At 44.5% G+C, this 20005-nt stretch overlaps 1 protein-coding gene across 4 annotated transcripts in view; it reads left to right on the top strand.

Moving 5' to 3' along the window:
- Positions 1-14347: 14347 nt before the first annotated feature.
- Positions 14348-20005, top strand: part of DNMT3B (DNA methyltransferase 3 beta) — a 38359-nt gene continuing 32701 nt past the window's right edge. For 2 of the 4 annotated variants that reach the window (XM_016162272.2, XM_036229524.1), the window contains exon 1: positions 14779-15100. The gene's annotated coding sequence lies outside the window, so the exon portion shown is untranslated. Of the gene's footprint in view, positions 14369-14777; positions 15101-20005 lie in introns of those variants that run through there. The other 2 variants (XM_036229525.1, XM_016162275.2) reach the window with 2 other exon arrangements.

Below are 20005 nucleotides of genomic sequence, written 5' to 3'. Positions count from 1 at the left end.
AATGCAAGGACTGTGATAATGACAGGGAAGGTAGTGGTCAGGACTGTGAGGGAAGATTATTGGGACAGTGATAATTGCTGCAGTCCCTGAAACACTTTAACCTCTATGCTCTCTTTCCAAGGACCCCTTGAATTCCCCAGGTATTACCCTGATGCCCATTGGACAGATGGGAAATCAGAAGCGTGCTCCCTGTAATCTAGGACCTGACCCCCAAGCCCAAGGAGGGCTTCACTTACCCCTGTGCCCAGCCTGAGGGTATGAAGGGGGTGCCTCCAAACCTGGGGTGGGGGAGTGTGGGGAGGGCTGGCTGTCTTTCCCCACCAGGCTTTCTTCTCTACCCTTACCTAAAGATCCCTTATTGAAGGCCAAGGATAAAATGTCTTCTACCCAGAGGCCAAGCTCTTCCCCTTTAGTCATTATTTCATTCATGCATTTATTCGAAGGATAATATTGAGTGCCTACTGTTGGGCAAATGCCATGACAGACATTGGGACACCACCATGATTAAACCAGATACATTGCCTGTCCTGGTAGAAGTGAAGTTAGTCAGGAAGGCAGACACACATGTTAAATTCATGTGTGTGTGAAATTAACTGATGCCAAGAAGTACAAAGTGCTTTGAGAATGTGTACAGGGCACTTGTCCAAGTCCGAGGTACCTGGAAGGGAGTAAACCGGGTTACTGACAGAGACTGAACTCAGACCCCCTGACTCACGGTCCAGGAATTTTTATTTTAAAATATTTTTAACCTTTTTAAAAAAATTCCTGTTAGGGAATTATATTTATTCATATCTTTAAATGTTAAGTCAAATTTGTTGAGGTATAATTTATATATAATGAAATGCACCCACATCAAGTGTTTCTTTAAATTATTTTAACTGTTTTTTAACATCCTCGAGGAAACCACCGGACTTCCTTTATTTCTGCTCCTACAGTGACGGATGCTGAGGCACTTAATAAATATTTGTGGAATTTAATTAGCCTATGTGACAGAAGCAAGAGAAAAAGGAAGAAATACACTTGAAAGTACAGCCTAACACTGCAAAGAGACAGTAATTGTATTGTGTTCTAGTCTTTTCCACATGACAAGTCATTGGGGTTTCTGTGATTTGTTGTGTTTTTACATATTCAGGGCTATCCCGAGATATTAAACTCTGATCTTCAAAGTGGTGTCCATGGACCAGGAGCAAGGACATTATCTGGGAGCTTATTACAAATGCGGACTCTCAGGCCTACCCTAGACCTGCTGATACTGCATTTTTAACGAGAACTCCAGGTGATTCCTGGATACATTTGAGTTTGAAATACAAATAATAATCATTTTTAAATACCTACCACGTATTGGGCTTTATTTTAAGCACCCAAATACACAGTGTGTATAATGTTCATGCTTTGCATTGCCTTCCTATTGTTGCTCATATTATTTCTATTTTAAAGTTTATCATATTGGGTTTTTGCTGTCTTTTACATATTTGCCTCCCCCATTTACTAATTATGTTGTCTTGTGAAAATTATTAACCCTTCTGTGTCTTCATTTCTCTTTTCAATTGTAAAAATAGAGACAATAGTAGAACCTACTTGAAAAGATGAAATGAGATAATGCTTGTAAAATACTTAGCACAGTGACTGGCTCATGGTAGTGCTCAATAAACTCTTATTATTATTCCAAATTTTCAATCTTATAAACGGAACACGGCAAAAAGCATCCCTGTCCATAATTCCTTTTTCGTATGTGATTATTTCTTTGGGAAAATATCCTAGAAGGGTCAAGAGATATTATGTTTAGAGTTCTGAGGTTCAAAATATCACAAAGATGGACAAATTTTCGAGGTAGAGAGAGGCTGGACCATAGCTGACCTCTAAGAACAACCAGAAATAAGCATCTAGCCTGAATAGGAACCAGGCAGATCGTCCTTGCTCTCCAAAGACCCACATCCACAAGAAGTCCAAGTCCTCTAAAAGAAGTCTTCAAAATCTCAGACGACGCCATTTTTGGCTTCAATTATAAATACTACAAAAACATCATCTTAAACTGCATCATAATATTCTACTGAACGAGAATATAATAATGCTCATCTCTAATCTCTGTGGTGTCTTATGTAGGCCTTACAAATGTTCAGTTTTACTAAGAACTTGGCAATTATCAAAGACAATGGACGAAAATTGTCTTTCCAACGTTCTTCACAATTCACTCGGATGAAGGAAGGAGCAGTGATTACTGTTAATGTGATAAGTTTGTAGCAGGAAATGCAGACGTGGGGCCAGGCCTCCCTTCTAGAGAACCCCCGCCCCCAGCAGCTCCCATTTCAGCCCTAATGAGGGACCTGGCTCCCTTCATTCACTTTAAAATGTTCCTGTGGAAAGCAAAGGAGGCCCTCCTCCCCCAACCCCTGCAAGTGAAAGGAGTTCATTAAGTCCTTTCTCAGGCATGAGGGTTCCCGCTGGGAATTTCACCAAGGGGCCAGGTTCTCCCTAGGAGAAAGGTTGGCCCTTCATGCTCTGAAATGCCAAAGAACATTTTTTTTTTTTTAGATTAAACTCTTTATTTCGAGATAGTTGTAGATTCACATACGATTATAAAAAATCGTACCGAGAGATCCCTGTACCCTTTCCTCTGCTTCTCTCAATGCGCAGATCCCATTTGCGAAGCTATAGTACAGTCTCACAACCAGGAGATTGACATCGAAACAGTCTAGATACAGAAGGAAACTCAAGGTCCGCTTTGACCAAAAACTGAAAAAAAAATTCTATGGACATTTTCATGTTTCTGTTTATGAACATGAAAATGTCCATAGAATTTGCCTCACCTTCAATGTTAGCTCCTTTAGTATAAAAGCACATAACAAAAATCCAAAATTACGGTTGGCCCAAATTCTTCAAAACACTTATATCATGAAAGTAGTTAACGAAAGAAGGCTAGGGAAGTTTCTCCAGATTAAAATAAACTAAAAACAAACAAACAAACAAAACAAAAACAAATTAACTAAATGCAATGTGTGATCCTGGATGGAGGTAAACGGTTGCTATAAAAGATATTGGCACCGATGTGAATACACTTTATTGAACTGTACACTTAGAAATGATTAATATGGTAAATTTAATGTTATATGGGTTTTTTTAACCACAATTAAAAAAAGGCATTAATGGAACAATTCATGAAATCTGAACATAACTATTGATTAGACAAGAATATTGTATCAATGTTTAATTCCTGAATTTGATAATCGTACTTGGTTATGTAAGAGAATGTCTTTGTTATTAAGAAATAAATGCTGAAAGTATTTAAGGTAAAGCGGGAGAAAGTGGTTTAAGAAAAGAATGGGGAGTAGTGCAAATATGGCACATGTTAACAAGTTGGTGGCTCTGGGTAAAGAGTATACAAGTATTCTTTATCTTATTCTTGCAACTCTTTTGTAAATTTGGATTTATTTGTAAAATAAACTTTTAAAGAGGTTTAAAGAAAAAGGTAAATGATCTTTGTTCCCATCCTGTTATAAGGGAAACGATTTTCTATTTTAACTAATATAGCTTTGAGTACTCACTCTGGAAAAGGTGCTGGCCATTTACATGCATTTTCTCCCTTAATCCTCTCAGTAATCCCACCAGGAGGTCTTAATTCTTATCCTTGTTTCTTTGTAGGAAGGGAGATGGGGCTTGGAGAGGTGCTACCCAAGGTCCTTCGTGTTAGGAGCAGGACTGAATGCACCTCCCAAGTGTGCCCTCCGGGTCACTCTGGAATGGCCTATTAAATCTCTTTTCTTTCTCCATGTTGTTGTTATTAATAATAATAAAAATTATAATTATTATTATTATTTGAACCATGGACTCATACATACACTGTTTACACTATTTACAGCATCTTGCCTTTTCACTTAGCAGTCTGTCTTGGAGTTCTCTCCCTATTAGCACTTACAGACTTGCTAGTTCTTTTAACAGGGCCATAGTGTTTCATTGTATGTATGAGTCCTATTCAATTTAACCAGGCTCCTATTGATTGACACTTAGGGTTTTCACTATTACAAACAATGCTAGAGAGAACTTTCCTACATATACAGATCATCTTATGAATGAAGAATGGATCTTAGAATGGAATCGTTAGGTCAGTACCTTTTATTTGGGAGTTGCAAAATTGCCCAGGAAGATTTGAAGTCAGCCTTGTGGTACCTTTGTCCGTTCATGCAACTTGTCTTTATTGAACACCTACTACGGCATCGTGCTGGGTACTGGGAAAAAGCAGTGAACCAGATAAAAACTCCCCTGTTGGGAGGCTGTTAAAGGCAGAGGAAATGAGACACGTAAAGTAGATTAAAAAAAAAAAAAAGTAAATCGGTACCAGAAAGGTTGCAAACTCACCAACATATGGAGTAGCGGCGAGATTACTGATTAGTTTTCAAATTGGCTCTGAGCAACCTGGAGGCTGGGGCGGGGAGGAGTCAATTCCATTTTTAGTGTTTTATCCTTATTCATGTAAGTTAATATAAACAATCCTCTATTGTTGGATTTCAAGGACAGTTCTAATTCTTTGACTTTTATATAGGATACAGTGATGAACTTGCTTGTGTTTAAAAACATCCTTCCAAGCCTCGAGATTTTTCCTTGAGACAAATTTGAGAAACGTAATTCCTGGAGTAAAGTTTAAGGCTATTAAAGATCCTTGACCTAAACTCCAATGGACACTTAAACTGTCTCCTCTAGAAATTTGCTTTTTAAAGGACCCTTTGGTAGTTCTTAGTTTTGAGGGTGGGGGTGATGATGCCTCCACCTTTTGGGAATCTCACTCCTTATTTCAAATTCAAGGTAGGGCTCCTTTGCCTAAGAAAATGAGGGCTTGGATCTCTATTGTCCGCTTTGTTTTTCTCTTCAGGACAATTATAAAGTGAATGCCTGGTCTGGTCCTGATTATTAGGACTGCAATGCAAATCACTGCTGGGTGCTGCGAACAGAACCAGGGGTGTAACCTTGGAGGAGTTACCTGGAGAACTTCAAGGCCATTTTTATTATCGGAAAGATGGAGGAAACCATTCATTCAGGTAGCAGATATTTATTGAGCGCCTACTGTGTCCCCAGGCCCCTAGCTAGGTTCTGAGCACACAGCAGGGAGAAGACAGACTACTTTTCCTCCTGCATGCTGCTTACAATCTAATAGGGGAGACACACTATATTTGAAGTCCCTCAAAGACATTACAAAGGGATAAATGCTAGGAAGGAGAGTGGAGGTGGGGGGAGGGGTTGTAAGCAAGTTCAATGGGGTAAACCCCTGGGGGTTGAGGAGAAGCCAGGTGTGAATAGACAAATGGAAGTTAAGCAGGCCGAGTTGTCAGGCCCCGGACAAAAGAACGGAACCATAAAGAGCAAAGCCCCTCGGGTCTTGGGCACGTCGCCCTGCCTCCTCTCATTACTCCCCAGGTCCCTACTCATTCACAGGTTTGCTTTCTTCACTTTCAGTTACTCATGGTCAGCTGTGGTCATGAAAATGCAAAATTCCAGAAATAAACAATTCATAAGTTTTAAACTACGCACCATTCTGTAGAGTGTGATGAATCTCTCACCATTCCCATCCTGCCAAGGGCGTGAATCATCCCTTTGTCCAACATCTCCACGCTGTAGACCCTACCTGTCCATTACTCACTTAGCAGCCGTCTGGGACTGTAGTGGTATCGCGGTGCTTGTGTACAAGTAACCCTTGTTTTACTTAATAATGGCCCCGAAGCACAAAAATAGTGACGCTGGCAATTCAGGTATGCCAAAGGGAAGCCATAAAGTGCTTCCTTTAAAAGTGAAAAGGTGGAAAATTAAAAAAAATAAATAAAAGTGAAAAGGTGAAAGTTCTTGACTTACTAAGGAAAGAAAAAAAGTTGTATGCTGGGGTTGCTAAGATGTAAGATAAGAACATATCTTCTATCCATGAATTGTGAAGAAGGAACAAAGAATTTGTTAGTTTTGCTATCATACCCCAAACTGCAAAAATTATGGCCACAGTTCATGATAAGTGCTTAGTTAAGATGGAAAAGGCATTAAATTTGTGGGTGGGAGACATGAACAGAAAATGTATTTCTATCAATGGCAATGTGTTCCTCCAGAAAGCATTAAGCCTATACAAGGACTTCAGCAAGGAATTCCCTGGAAAGAGTGACATCAAGCCATTTACTGCAAATAAGGGATGGCTACACAGATTCAGGAGTAGGTTTGGCATTTTATCATCTCACATCATCTCAAAAAGAAGAGTGAGTACAGAACAATAAAATATTTAGAGAGAGAGAGAGAGAGAGAGAGAGAGAGAGACTACGTTCACATAATTTTTATTACCATATATTGTTATAATTGTTCTACTTTATTCTTAATTATTGTGGCTAATCTCTTACTGTGCCTAATTTATAAATTAAACTTTATCGTAGGTATGTATGTATAGGAAAAAAACATAATATATCTGGGGTTAAGTACTATTGGAAGTCTAAGGCATCCAATGGGGGTCTCGGAATGTATCCCCGGGAATAAGGAGGGGACTGCTGTAATCACTTTCTTATGCCCAGCCTACAGGCAGAGTGATCAGCAGCATGCTGTGTATATGGAGTTTCTGAAGCTTGGAGGGAGAAGGCCAGCCCAGAGAACATAAGGACAAGTCTGCATAAGGGGGCCCCATTGCCTCTGTGAGGAGGCAGAATCCAGATCCACGGCAAATCCAGGAAATAGAATCCTTCTTTCCCAGTCCCTTCGCAACAATCGTGGTTATTATTACCACATATTAGGCGTTGTGTCAAGCACTTCTCACATGGCTTCTTATTTAACCTTCAGGAAACTTCTAAAGTAAATATTATATTAGTAGGGCCAGGGAACTTGACTGACCTGCCTAAGTAAGGTCACACAGGTGTCAGAAGCCAGTGCCCTAAGCCACAGGGTCTCTTCGTCATTGACATCTAGGCAGTACTCTATAAACAAGCATTTTCGTGTACCATGTAACTTTTCATATAGCACAAATGAGGAAAAAAAATGGGAGCTCCCTTTTTAAGGGAGGAATCCAAGTTTTAGAGAAAATAAGCACTATAAGTAAGTTCCCAACCCATGTTCCCTGATTCACCAACAAATACTTATTGAGCACCTTTTATGAGGTAGGCTTTATTCTAGGTACGCAATGAACAAAACATAGCGGTAGTCAAAACAGATTAATAAGCTGTACCTCACGGAGCTTACGTTCTAGTCAGACAGACAATAGTAAGTAAGTACAGAGCACATTGGATGAGGATAGCGGAAAGGGATGAGGTGTGCTGGAGGATAAAAATAGAGGTTTGTTATTCTGATAGAGAAGTGAGGGAGGCATCTTTAATAAAGTACACATTTGAGCAAAGACCTGAAAGAAGGGAAGAAATAATGCATTCTTCAGGAAGAATTCCAGGCAGAGGGGAAAGTAATTGCAAAGGCCCTAAGATCAGAGTGTGCTTGGTGTGTTCAAGGAGAAGCAAAGGGGATAGTGTGGTGGAAGCTGAAGATGGTAGGGGGCATTGGGTCAAGATCATGAGGGCCATTGTGGGCCATTGGAAGGACTTTGGCTTTTGCTCCGAGTGAAATGAGGATTCAGGGGAAGGCTTTGAACAACGATGGGGCATAGTCTGATTTAAGGATTGCAAAGACCCTGCTGGCTGTACTAGAAGAGGAGACCCTAGGGGGCAAGGGCGGAAACCAGGAGCCCGGAAAGGAGGCTGGTGCAGTAGTACTCTAGTAAAGTGAAGAAGGTGGTGTCTGGCACCAGGGTGGTGGTAACGGAAGGGCAGGGGGATTCGATTTTGGAGGAAGAGCTGTTAGCTGATGGCTCCGATGTGGAGGCATGAGAAAAAGGAGTCAAGGATGAAACTTAGGTTTTGGGCCCCATTCCACACTATACCATCCGCCTCATTTGACAGTGGATGAAGCAGGTTACTGGGTGCCAGTATTTCCCCTGTCACCATCACCACCACTGTCACAGTTAACATTACTTCAGGGAGGCCTCTAGGTTGAAATCTGTGCCCTTGTGTATGAGGACGCACGTGGAGACACGCATCGTCCCTTTCGAACCTCACTGGATCCCATTTTAAAGATGGAGAAAGTAAAGCCTAGGACAGGTGAGGTTGCCAGCCCAGGTAACAAGTGATAAAAGAGAGACTTTTTCAAATAGCTTCCTAAAAATAGAAACCTATAGAGTATGGGTGAAATCAAATAAATGTTACCTCATTTCCTGATCATCACCAAATTTGGAGGGGCCATTGGGCATTCTCTGAAGAGTAAGGCATGCTATCTGTCTTTGAAGCTCAGAATGGGCTCCAAGCCACAAAGATGTCACAGACTCTATTCTGTGGCGGGACCTCCTCTCACAAGGGCCATACCAGAGGGGTGTGTTTCAGGGCAATGGGTAGAAAGGCTGTTTCCTTAATCAAGTTTTCTACCTTTTAAAAATTATCTTTTTTGAGCAATTCAGGAAAAGCAAATTTGGAGTAATATTATTATTACTACTAATAATAACAATAATAACTCACGCCTTCATTCATTTAATGTCTGGAGAAATAGGGATAAAATGTTATTGCAAACACAAAGCCTGTTGCAGAATGAAGGGAGGGCTTTCCTGCCTTCTACTACCTACCATTGTGCCAGACACTGGGCAAAAAGCTTTACTCCTGTCTGATCACCTTACTAATCTGCCTGCTGAAAACTCTCTAAGGACTCCATTACTTATGGTCTGCATGACCTGGGCCCTGGCTCTTTCTCCAAATTCCGTCTCCCTTCCCAGCTGCGTGCCCCAGTCACATGGGCCTCCCCTCAGGTCCTTGTGTGGGCAGTGCTCTTTGTGTCGCAGGACCTTAGCAAGTGCTGTTCCCACTGCCCAGAACACATTTCCCCTCACTCCTCAGCCTGTTTAACTGCTGTGTCCCCTTAGATCTCTGCTTGCCCATCACTTTCTTGGGGAAGTTTTCTCAGGCCCCATGATTTAACCAATCCTTCCTCTTATTATACCCTGTCTTCTTAGCATTTAATACAATTGCAATCTTACAATTCTTCGTGAGATAAATTTAATTAATGTCTGTTTCCCTTATTTGATTAAAAATTCCAGGAGGGCAGAACCAGGATTGAGTCTGTTTTTGTTCTCTGCTTTATACCTAGTCCCTACCGCAGTGCCTGGCATAGAGTTAAATAAATTTAATAAAATCTACACCCCTCCTCCACCAAGGCAGCCTCTTTAGTGAGGGCAGCGAGGAAAGAATTTTTATGATGTTTTTTGCAGAGGGAGAAGAGAGTGGGGTGCCAGCACAAGGAAGAAAGGTACCCTATTTTCTATCTCAACCCATCCCCACCCCAGAGACTTCCCTTTTTTTTGGGTGGGTGGGTGAGGGAAACTCTTCTTCTTCTTCTTCTTTTTTGAGGATGTCAAGAAGGAAGAAATGGGAGCTGCCGGGAGCAAAGAAAGCCTCAGGACAGAGTTTCCCTGCCTCATAAGATAGGGCAGAGTTTCCTGCCCAAGTAAAGGAAAGTCAGTGGGACTGTACAATGAGCAAAGTGCTCTAGGATACAGGGAAATTTATGGTCCAAATTCCTGCCCTCCAGTGATTTGCTGTGTGACCTCGGGCAAGCTACTGCTCCTTTCTGGGCCTTAGTTTCCTACTTATAAGGCCTCCTATTTAGTGATGATAATACTAATAATAGCTTATATTTAATGAGAACTTATCAATAATAATAATAATAATAATAATGAGAACTTATCAGGTTTCATGCTAAGCCTTTTTATAGGGCAGAAAAGTGGTTAAGACCACAGCTTGGTATTTAATCCTGGCTCTCAGCATACTTCCTGGCAGCATGACTTCTGACAATTACTCTGCATCCGTGGGCCTCAGTTTCTGCATGTGTACAATGGAAATAACCATCTTTCCTACTTCATTAAGCTGCTATTAGAATCAATGCATAATACCTGAAAATTACTCAGCTCAGTGCCTGGCACACAGTATTCTCTTGGCAGCTACCACTAAAATGCTTATTTAATAATGATTGATGAATAATGCCTGGACAGACTCTGTGTACTTGACTAGAGAGATATATTTAAAGCAAATATTTCAATGGTCCATTTTTGGGTTTAAAAAAGCAGAAAAGAATTCCTTCTCTGGGCGTTCTGGGCCAGAAAGAAGTCTGGGTGTTCCTGTTGAAAACGAAAGGTGAAGAACCCACTTTGCAAATGAACATGGCCTCTTTTGACACTGCAGTTAAGACTGAGTACTTTACAATGAGGTTCTTTCACATACTTGGGCTCTGTGAATCCTGCAGTCATTCCAGGAAGCAGGCATTACAATTATTATTATTCCAATGAGACGGGGAGATGACTGAGGCTCAACCTTCTTAGCATAGCATACTGAGTGGGGGATGGGATGGGGTTCAACCTGGGGGTCTAGTCTCAGCTTTGCCACCAACCAGCTCTGGCTTCGCCTTGCAGAGAGCCTCATTTTCTTTGACTGTAAAGTGGAGCTCATGATACTAGTTACTGCTTGTAGATCTAGAGGTGAATCGGGCTTGCCTTAGCAGTCAGGAGCCTAAGGGACAGGGTTATGTAAAGGTGGGAGCAGGGAGAGCACTCATCTTGGCACCTGCCAAGAGCTGGAACAGCCAGGAGAGCACAGCCGCGTGTGTTCATTAATAACAATATATGTTTTTAATTTAGCAAGCACTTTTATAGTGTCTTCCATGTGCCAGGCAGTGTTCAAAATGCCTTACATGTATTAACTCACATAATTCTCACAACAATCCTATAAAGTAGGTACTGTTATTATCTCCATTTTACAGGTGAAGAAATTGAGGCACAGAGAGATTAAGAAATTTACTCATAAAAATAACTACCATATATGAAGTACCTATTATGTATCAGGCACTGTGCTAAGCACTTCGTATATATTATTAAAAACCTGTAGCTGTTCTAAGAGCTGCAAAGATGATGGTAGAATTCAATACAAATGTAATATTTAACCACAACACAGGTGTAAGTCCATCAATGTATTGATTAGCATAACAACATCAAGGGTACATATATGTACAGGTAGTATTTCTTTTTAACATTACTTTTGGGGGGCACCTTTTATTAGATATAATCTCTAATTTATGGAAGAGTTTTAAGACTAGTACAAGGAACGCATGAATGTTTTTTTAACTAGATTCTCATTTGTATACATTTTGCGCCATTTGCTTTTCATTCTCTCTCTCTTATATATGTGGGTATTATTGTTTCTGAACCATTTTGGGCAAATTGGTGACACTGTGTCTCTTTACTGCTAAATACTTTAGTGTTTATTTCCTAAGAGCAAGGACATTCTCTTATCTATTTTTTTTTTTTTGGATGATGAAACAAATGACCTTTAATCACAAAATTTTTGTTGTTTCTTTTGGAAACACTGATTACCATCATGATTGTAATGATTGTGATAACACAGTCAATTTTTAAGTAAACATTGTTGTACCTGTATGCAACCAGAGGAAGATTTGAAATCTACCTAGAAAGAAAAGTTCTCTAACTTTTCATGTTCTCCACTGCCTTTGTTGTGTTTTATGTGTGTGTGTGTGTGTGTGTGTGTGTGTGTAGTGACTTTTTTTTTTTTTAAACAATAAGAAGCAAAATCTTGGGGGTGTGAGAATAAAATCAAAACCTTTTTTTTTTTTAGTTTAAATTTATTTTTCATTCCAGAAAAGCAAAATTTTTCATAAAAAATATCTCTTGGGGGTCTAGAGCCTTGTCTGCCCAACTGGTTAATACAGCATCAATGTTTTCATTTAAATTCATTCAGTGGCCCCAGCAGCAATCCTATGAAGAATTCTCTTTCTAAGGCTGGGGAAACTGAGGCTCAGAGAGACCAGGTGATTTATTAGATTCATGGGATCTTGGAGGTGGGTTTCAAACCACAGAGTCCCCCTCTAAGACATTAGGTCATCCTCTCTGAGAATGCATGCTGGGGGGACAGGGTATGGTGTAGGAGAGGTATATGGCATGTGCCAGGCAGTGAGAGGAGTACTGGTCAGAGGCAGGGGACGTGTGTGTCAGCTTAACCCATGATGTGACACCACATTCACACCCCCAAAGCAGACCTTCTGAGCTCCCCTCAAAATCCAATTCCACAAGCCTTCCTCATTTAAGTCAATGTACCTCCCTTTGTCCAGGTGCTCAGGCTAAATCATCCTTGATGCCAGAAGTCATCCTTAATGCCACTCCTCCCTTTACCCCTTGGAGCCAATAGCACCACTTGGCTCAACCTGTACAATCTGTCCCAAATCTAGTAACTTATCTCCATTTCCTCTGTCCCCACCATGGTCCAGGCCACCATACTCAGTCTTCCAGATTAGGCACTAACCTCTTCCCTGTTCACCTCCCCACTTGAATCTGTTTTAAACATCTGAGTCAGATCATGGTCCAAATGATAACATCTCAAGTCCCCACCATGGCTTATTAGATCCTGTCTCCCACTCCTATCATTATTTCTCCCCTCCCTACTCCCTCTGCTCTGGCTATACTGGCCTCCCGGCGGTCTTTCCCACATGCCAAGCTGGATCCTGACCTGGGCCAGGCTGCATCGCTCCAGTCTCCACTTTATCTTCTATCCACGTTTGTCTATACCAGACATTCTCTTATTTGTTTATTTATATTTATTGTCTGACACTTCCCAAACAACTCAAAAGGTCTGGACCTTTTTGTCTGAATTCCTAGAGAGGTGCTTGCCACATAGCAAGTGCTCAGTTAAGGCCACGCTAACTTATTTTGCACAAGTTCCTCTCTTCTCTGGGTCTTAGTCACCTCCTCTGAAATGGGGCTCCCAGTTCTCCTTGCTCTGACTCCTCTTGGGAGTGGCTGTGAGGCTCAGATGAGGTGCTGAATATGACTAATGAACTTTGCAAACTATGAAGTTCTGTGACCTGGAAAGACATCAGGCCATTTATCTTTTACCCATTCTCCTAGCATTCACCATCTTTTCCAAATGACAGGGGTGAGGTCACTTGTTCATTCAGACTCCTTAATTTCACCTTCTGGAGTTAGGTGGTCTACTGTCTCCAGAAATGTCTGCCATGTCCCAGAAAACTCAACCCTTTGGAATCTTAACTAGGCCTCCTAGGCATTCTTGGCGGTACACAGACATCCTTTGCAGGCCCACCGGCTCATGTATATTTTCTTTCTTCTAAAGACATACCCAAGATAGCAGGGACAAGCCACAGGCCCTCTTGAGAGATCCTCTTCTTCCTGTACCAACTGATTGGAACCTAATTTTGGATGTTTATGCCAGAGGCTAAGGAGTTCCTGCAGCTCATTCACATGAGGCTCTCCTGTCGCTGAGCCCATTTCACTTTCATATCTCCTTAGTCTTTCTTCAAGTTCCAGGTAGAACAAGATCCAATGAGTTTAGGAACGTTTTGTAGCTTCCAGAGCATTTGCCATTTACTTATTTGCAAATATCTGGCAAGGAATGAAGGGAGAAAGCTGTGGTTTTACTCAGAGGGCTGGAGCCTGTGAAGCAGGAAACCTGTGCTTATTCATTCAACAAACTTGTATTGAATTCCTTCTGTAGGTATTGGATATACAGCTTGGAACGAGACAGACAGGTGTAATTCCTGCCTGCATGGAATAGAATTTATAATATGTGTATATAACGAGAAAAAAAAAAGAAAGATGTAAATAAAGAATTATGCAAAACTATTAAAATAGTTATAAGTGACACAAAGAGAATGAAATAGGATAGGAGTGATGGCCAAAGGAGACTGTTCAAATGGGGTGGTCAGGAAAAGTCTCTCCAGAAGAGTGCAGTTTTTGTTGGGAGAGAATGGTAAGATGTTGACATGCAGAGATCTGGGCAGAGAATGTCCAGGAACATGCTTGATGTGTTTGAGGAACTGCAGAGTTGAGAAGATTAGAGTGACACGAGGGAGGGTAGGGGACAGGAGATGCCTGGAAAGGCAGGCAGGAGCCGGCCATAAGACCTTATACGCCGTCATGTCATTATTTATTTGCTCTTTCATTCATTTAACACATTTATTGAGCGTCTACTGTGTGATAAGACACAGTGAGGCCCTGCCTTGACAGTCTGATGTGTGGAAAAATACAATAAGCAGATAAACAAACATATAAACACGAGGTAAGATAAATGTTAGGAAGTGGTTTTCCAATAGTTCAGTGTCTGTTTAAGGGTAGAGGCAGTCGAGAGCTGCTAACAGTAAAGCTGCTTCTGTTGGTGATGCCGGCAGTCTCCAAGAACCCAGGCAGCCAGGGTACCTGACTGCCTTTTCCCTCAAGATGGCTGACAAAGGCCGAGCACGGTGGGAGGAAGAAAGGACTAGCTCGAGGGTCCAGAGCCCGCTGGCTGACTGGCGGTGGCACTGCAGCACCCAGGTGACTTTGCAGCTGGAGGTGTGGGTACAAGGGAGACTCAGCTGCTGTGTGACGCCACTAGCGACACTTCCCTCTCTGAGCCCCCTCATCCAGACGGGTGTTTATGTGTTCCAGGTGAGGGTCGGGGAAAAGGGACCCCAGGAGGATTGCAGGGTCTTAGGGGACGCCCGCGAGCTCCCCGTTAGGGCTTGGTATGCCGGTGGGTGATTTAACAAGCCTGAGGGTACTAGAGGCGGCGCCTGTGGAGGAGGGGCAGCGGGGAGGCTCCGGAATGATTTCAAATTTCCCTCGTCCCCTCCCCGCGCTCCCCCCGCGCCCGGGGCCGGGCTCTGAGTGGCTGTGGCGGGGGCGCCCCCGGGCGGGGGCGGAGCGAATGCGGAGCCCAGGCTACAAGGGGACTCGGCACCGCCCCCTGCCCACCGTCTACCGCTGCCCGGTCCGGCCCGCGCGGATTCCTCGCAGCAGCTGTCCCGACTGTCCCGTGGCTGCAGCCCGCGTGGACGCTCCGAACCACTCTTGACCAACGCCACCGGCCCACTGGCAGGCCGACGAGCGGGTGGCCGCGCCCGGCCGGCAGCGCGGGGGTTAAGTGGCCCAAGTAAACGTAGCTCGGCGATCGGCTGCGGAGATTCGCGAGCCGAGCGCCCTGCACGGCCGCGCGCCGGCCTCCCGCCAGCCTGTCCGGACCCGCGGCTCTACCGCGGAGCCGAGCCCGAGCCAGGCTCTCGGCAGGTGAGCGCCTGGTGGTCCAGGGGAGGCTCGCGGGTCATGGGGCTTTGCGGGGCGGGGTGCGGGGGGCAGGTCTGGTGGGGGAGGGGGACAGCCGAGCAGTGCCGGGACTGCAAGGAGGGACCCTACCCTGTCCTGGGCACCTCCTGGGGAGGCGGCTCCCATCCGGCTGGAGACCAGGCACGCTAGGAGAAGAGAGGTCCTTTGACCCTACCTGGAGAAAACGTGTAAGAAGGATAAAAGCGGGGGGGGGGGGGAGCGGGCATATGTCTTGCAGAAATATTAGTGAGAGGGCTACCCTTACTGTACTTCAAGGACCCAAGCAGGAGAGGTTCGTCCCCAGGGAGGAACACCGGACGGCCTTCCTAGGGTCTAGAGACGACTGGAATATAAGGGGAGCTCATGGGGAGGGGTGCCCTTACCTGCCCTCGATTTGAGAGGGAGCCTCCTCGGCAGGGAGGCGGAATGGAAGAGAGAGTTCTGCCAAGGAGGTGGGCATCCGGCGTCTGTCCCTTCTGATTTGGACCTGGGAGTTCAGCTGAGAGAACTGTTTTTTTCTCTCCGGACAAAAAAGAACTAGTGGGTGTGGGTACGGGCGAGCAGGTGGGCCGGGCGGGGTGTGCGCTCGTATCGGGGGCGTGCGCCAGAGAGGCGGGCTCTTGGGGTCCTCCTTAGATGAACCACCACCTACCTAGGTGCGAGGCGCAGTGGAGCTGCCGGGATGCCCTCGGGAGGGGCTGCCCTCTCTCAGTGCACACCTGGCCAGGAGGAGCAGGCTCGGGGGCGGCGCCTCCCTGCCCCGCCACTCTGCCTGCCCTGGGGGCTCACTTTCCATTTTCCCCTCTTCCGGGGTGAGGCTGGTCCCACTTCTCAAACTCGCAAGGTGAGGCCTCAGAACTGCTAGCACCACCTCCTGCGAAACAGGCTTCCTTGCCCGTGTGATTGGCGAGGCAGGGTGGCTGTCGAATCTCTCTTCACCGGGAAAAAGTGGAAGCCGGGAAAGAAGACAGCGGGCGGACTTAGCAAGTTAGCAACGAGGAGCTGCTCTTGGGCCCAGCTCTTCCTGCTGGAGTCACTCACCTGTGGCGGGGGAGGGCCGCAGGAGTTCTGGGCCCAGCCCCAGGCCCGTGCTTCCAGCCTGCCTCCTTCCTTTACCCCTGGACTGACGGGCAGGAGGGCTGGACCATTGTGCTTCCCTACCCACCCCGCCAAGCCCAGAGGAATGCATGAACTAAATAGAATTAAAGACAGAGTATAAACTTTGAACTCCTGATTTCTGGGTGTCGTGGGTTTTGGCTAACTGGTAGTAATTGTTTTGGGGAGGCAGATCCCTGCTGGGGCCCTCACTTAAAGGGCCCAGGAAGCTGACATGCCTCTGTCCTCCAGGGAGGCCTGCCGTTGCTTGCATAAAGGCCATTGGACTCTCCAGGTGAAGACTTGATTTTCCCAGAGCTGAGTTCATGGTACCTATTTTATAGGGATGGCATACAGTAATCTCTCAATAAAAGTTTGCCGTCATTGGCGGCATTATCTGGCACCTGGACTAAGCAGGCTTCCCTCTTTATTTAGGGGGATGAATGGGTTTTTGGCCTGTGTTTAAATTTGTCCCTCTTAAGTCCATTACCTTCTGTGTCTTACTTATCCCATCTGAGAAATGGGAACAATCTTAATGCTCCCAGATTGTGTAAGAATGAAACCAGTTTGTGTATGATTTAACCTCTAACCCTTGATCCTCAGGTATCTAGATGTGTGATAGCCCTATCACATGAAGCTCAAGTAAGGACTCATGGGATAGCGCTGGACATAGAGGTGGTGAATGTTGACATCTGTATTAATTAACCAACCAGTAGCCCTTCCTTTCAGGGTAGCCATTAATGAGACTTGGGGATGAAGGGAAGTACCCCTGCCAGCCCCTCCTTTCCTGCCTTCCTCCAGCAAGGTACAATTCCTCTCGGCTATGAAAGTTTTTCCAAATCATTGTCCTGGATTTGGGAGTTGGCAGGAAGGAGTGCCTTTGTTCCTTTTTAAAAGGAGCCATGATTTTCTTTTATGGGTTGGGCCACTTTTACTATTCACCCCCAACCTTGGGGCCTACCTTGCATCCTAATTTCAGAGCTAGGCAGGATGCCTTTCCCCTTTGGGGTGGAGAGGGCTGAGACAAAGGGGCCAGGACTGGAGCTGGGGCTGGCTGCATTCTGCTCCTTGAAGCCATAAGCATAACCCCCACCCCTTGCAAATGTTGGAAGGATTGGGGCAGCGGGAGGGAAGAGCATCTGGGAGCTGCAGGGGGCTAAGGGGAGGAGCCAGGCTTGGGAGGCTTGGGGGGGAGTCTGCTTCCCTTTCTTCACTTCCTCTAACCACGTGGGGCCTGACCCAAAAATGCCTGTTGCTCCTCATTATTGCAGCCCCAGGAACCTGCTTCCGATGGGGGTGGGGTTGGGCAAGTTCTCCTTCCCGGAAAACTTACCCTGGGATCGAGTCCTTTGTCTCAGACCAGCTCTCATGCCAGCTGTCCCGCCTCCAGGCTCAGACACCTTTGCCAATTTTATCTGAGATGGTCCTTGCTAAATCTGAAACTCCTGGGTCCTAACCTGTGGCAAGTGCCCCCTCCTCCCAGCCTTTGATAGGTACAGGACCTAAGCTCAGGTATGCCTTTGTGTTGAATGATTTTTAAAAAAATGAATTCAGGGTGATTTTCAGTTTCTTAGACCAGCGTTGCCGGAGGAGTGCAGAATTCCTCATTTTGCAGGCCACAATCTTTGTAAAGCGATAGGTGGACTTGTCTCTCTTCTTGTGGGGGCTGTTCTCAGTGGGCCCTTTTAGCAGCTGATGGAACTGAGATTCTGAGATCTAGTCACTTACTTGGCACCTTGGTGGTTAGTGCTTTTCAGAATACTTTCACATCTCAGAACAGTTGTCCCTCCAGCAGGTGAAAAGCCCAGTGCAGGTGTAAGGATGTGTCTGGTCATGACTCAAGTGGCCTGGTAAATACAGAGGGAGCTTGCCCATAGGGCTGCTGCATCCTGTTCTTTAAAGCCATAGATAGAACCTTTACACCTTTCTTGAGATTCTTGTTCCCCCATTTGTAAAATGGGTACAAGAACACACCTACCCAATAGTGTTGCTAGGAGGACTAAATGGAATCCAGGGGCTTTTTAGCTAATCAAGCCTTAGTTGCTCATTCACAATAAATTAGGTGGGTGCCCTAAATATTGTTAAAAGACTGTTATTTGTCTGGTCGTGTTATTTATCTGAGGCAATAGGCTAAAGGGGTTTGGGCTTTGAAATCAAATCTGGATCAATATTCCTGCTCACACCCACATATAAGCTGGCCACCTGAGCCTCAGTTGTTCTATCTGTAAAATAGGGATGCATTGTTGGCCAGTCCCAGAGGATGTTGAGGTTTAAATCAGTTGAGTTGCTAAGGATTAAAAAACACAGTGAGGGTTCAATAAATGTTGTATGTTAGGCGTAAACACTAAAATATTGGCAAATGGTTATAATTTACTTCCTGAGAGAAATCCCTGTTAGCTTTCCTGAGTTTTCCAGGAAATAAGTGAGGAATGAGGAGGACTGGACCCTCTGTTTTCTATAGGGAATTGGAATATTAAAAAAAAAAATGACATATATCATTTGCTACAAATGAAAGTCAAATTTACCATCTTCAGATGCCAAGAGGAAACTAGTTATCACTTGTAATTTCACAGTCCCAAGGCAATCCATGTTTGCTCTCATTTTGGGGCCTCTCGATTTCTTCTAGGAATGGAGAAAAATGTAGACAGAATGGTGAGCCCTACCTAAGAAAAGGGATGAGAACCCAAGGAAAAGACAGTGGTGAGGAAAGGATGTGAAGTCTTTCGAGTAGCAGTCCCCAACCATTTTGGCACCAGGGACCGGTGTTCCTGTGAGAATCTAATGCCTGATCTGAGGTGGAGCTGAGGCTATGATGCTGGCGCTGGGGAGCCGTGGCAAATATAGATGAAGCTTCACTTGCCTGCTGCTCACCTCCTGGCTGTGCAGCCTGGTTTCTAACAGGCCATGGATCAGTACCAGTCCGTGGCCCTGGGGTTGGGAACCCCTGCTCTAGAGGACACTGTAGTCATCTTGGGGTTGGCTTCACAAGCAGATGGAGGAAAGTTTGGGGAAGAGATTCTTTGGAATCTGCAACCACTGGCCTCTGCTCTTGTTCTTTGATCAGCTTGCCTGACCAAGTTGCTTATGTCAATTTACCCTCAGAGATTTTCATTCATTCATTGTGGTCTATGTGGCCTTTGCCCTCCTGCAAACTCCTGCTTGTCCATCTATCTCCCTACCCCACCTCACTTACCCCTCTGTTCTTTTTAGTTTTGTGTCTCAGGGATCAAAATTAAATTTTCCAGAAAATGGTCTTTACAGTCTTTGAAATTTGTGGGAGAGTGGTTATCATAGAAAAGATTATGAGCAGGAAATTAGAAATGTACTTACAAAAATGACTGAGAGCAGGGTGGAAGAGAAATAACAGTTGTCAGTGAGAAAAAGTTCTTAACCAATAAATTTCCTTTTGGGGGACAGGTTGATGCTGACCAGGTGTGTGGGAGCGGGGTACAGGGGGAGGAGGGCCCAACTTGCCTGGGAGCTCCTATCCTAAGGTCAAAGGAATACATTTCCTTGGATCATCACCCCCCATGTGTTTTTTCTTGCTCTCATTCTATAACTTAATCAGATGTTGAGTCTCCTGGCCTGGTAGAATTTTCTTTGACCATTTGTCCTTAACACGTTCTGTTTTCTAGGTGATATCCTCAGCTTCCAACCCTGTATTTGAACTTTTTCCTTTTGTGTTTTAAAGACTTCTTGTCCTACAAATTCCATTTGTAATGGTGTCTTCATCTTGTTTTTATTTCCCTGAGAATATTAATTCTAGTGTTTAGT

Source organism: Rousettus aegyptiacus, unplaced genomic scaffold (genome assembly GCF_014176215.1).
Source record: "Rousettus aegyptiacus isolate mRouAeg1 unplaced genomic scaffold, mRouAeg1.p scaffold_m13_p_12, whole genome shotgun sequence".
NCBI classification, from domain to species: domain Eukaryota; kingdom Metazoa; phylum Chordata; class Mammalia; order Chiroptera; family Pteropodidae; genus Rousettus; species Rousettus aegyptiacus.
The sequence above is the reverse complement of the archived record's forward strand: the minus strand, read 5'-3'. Positions and strand labels throughout refer to the sequence as shown.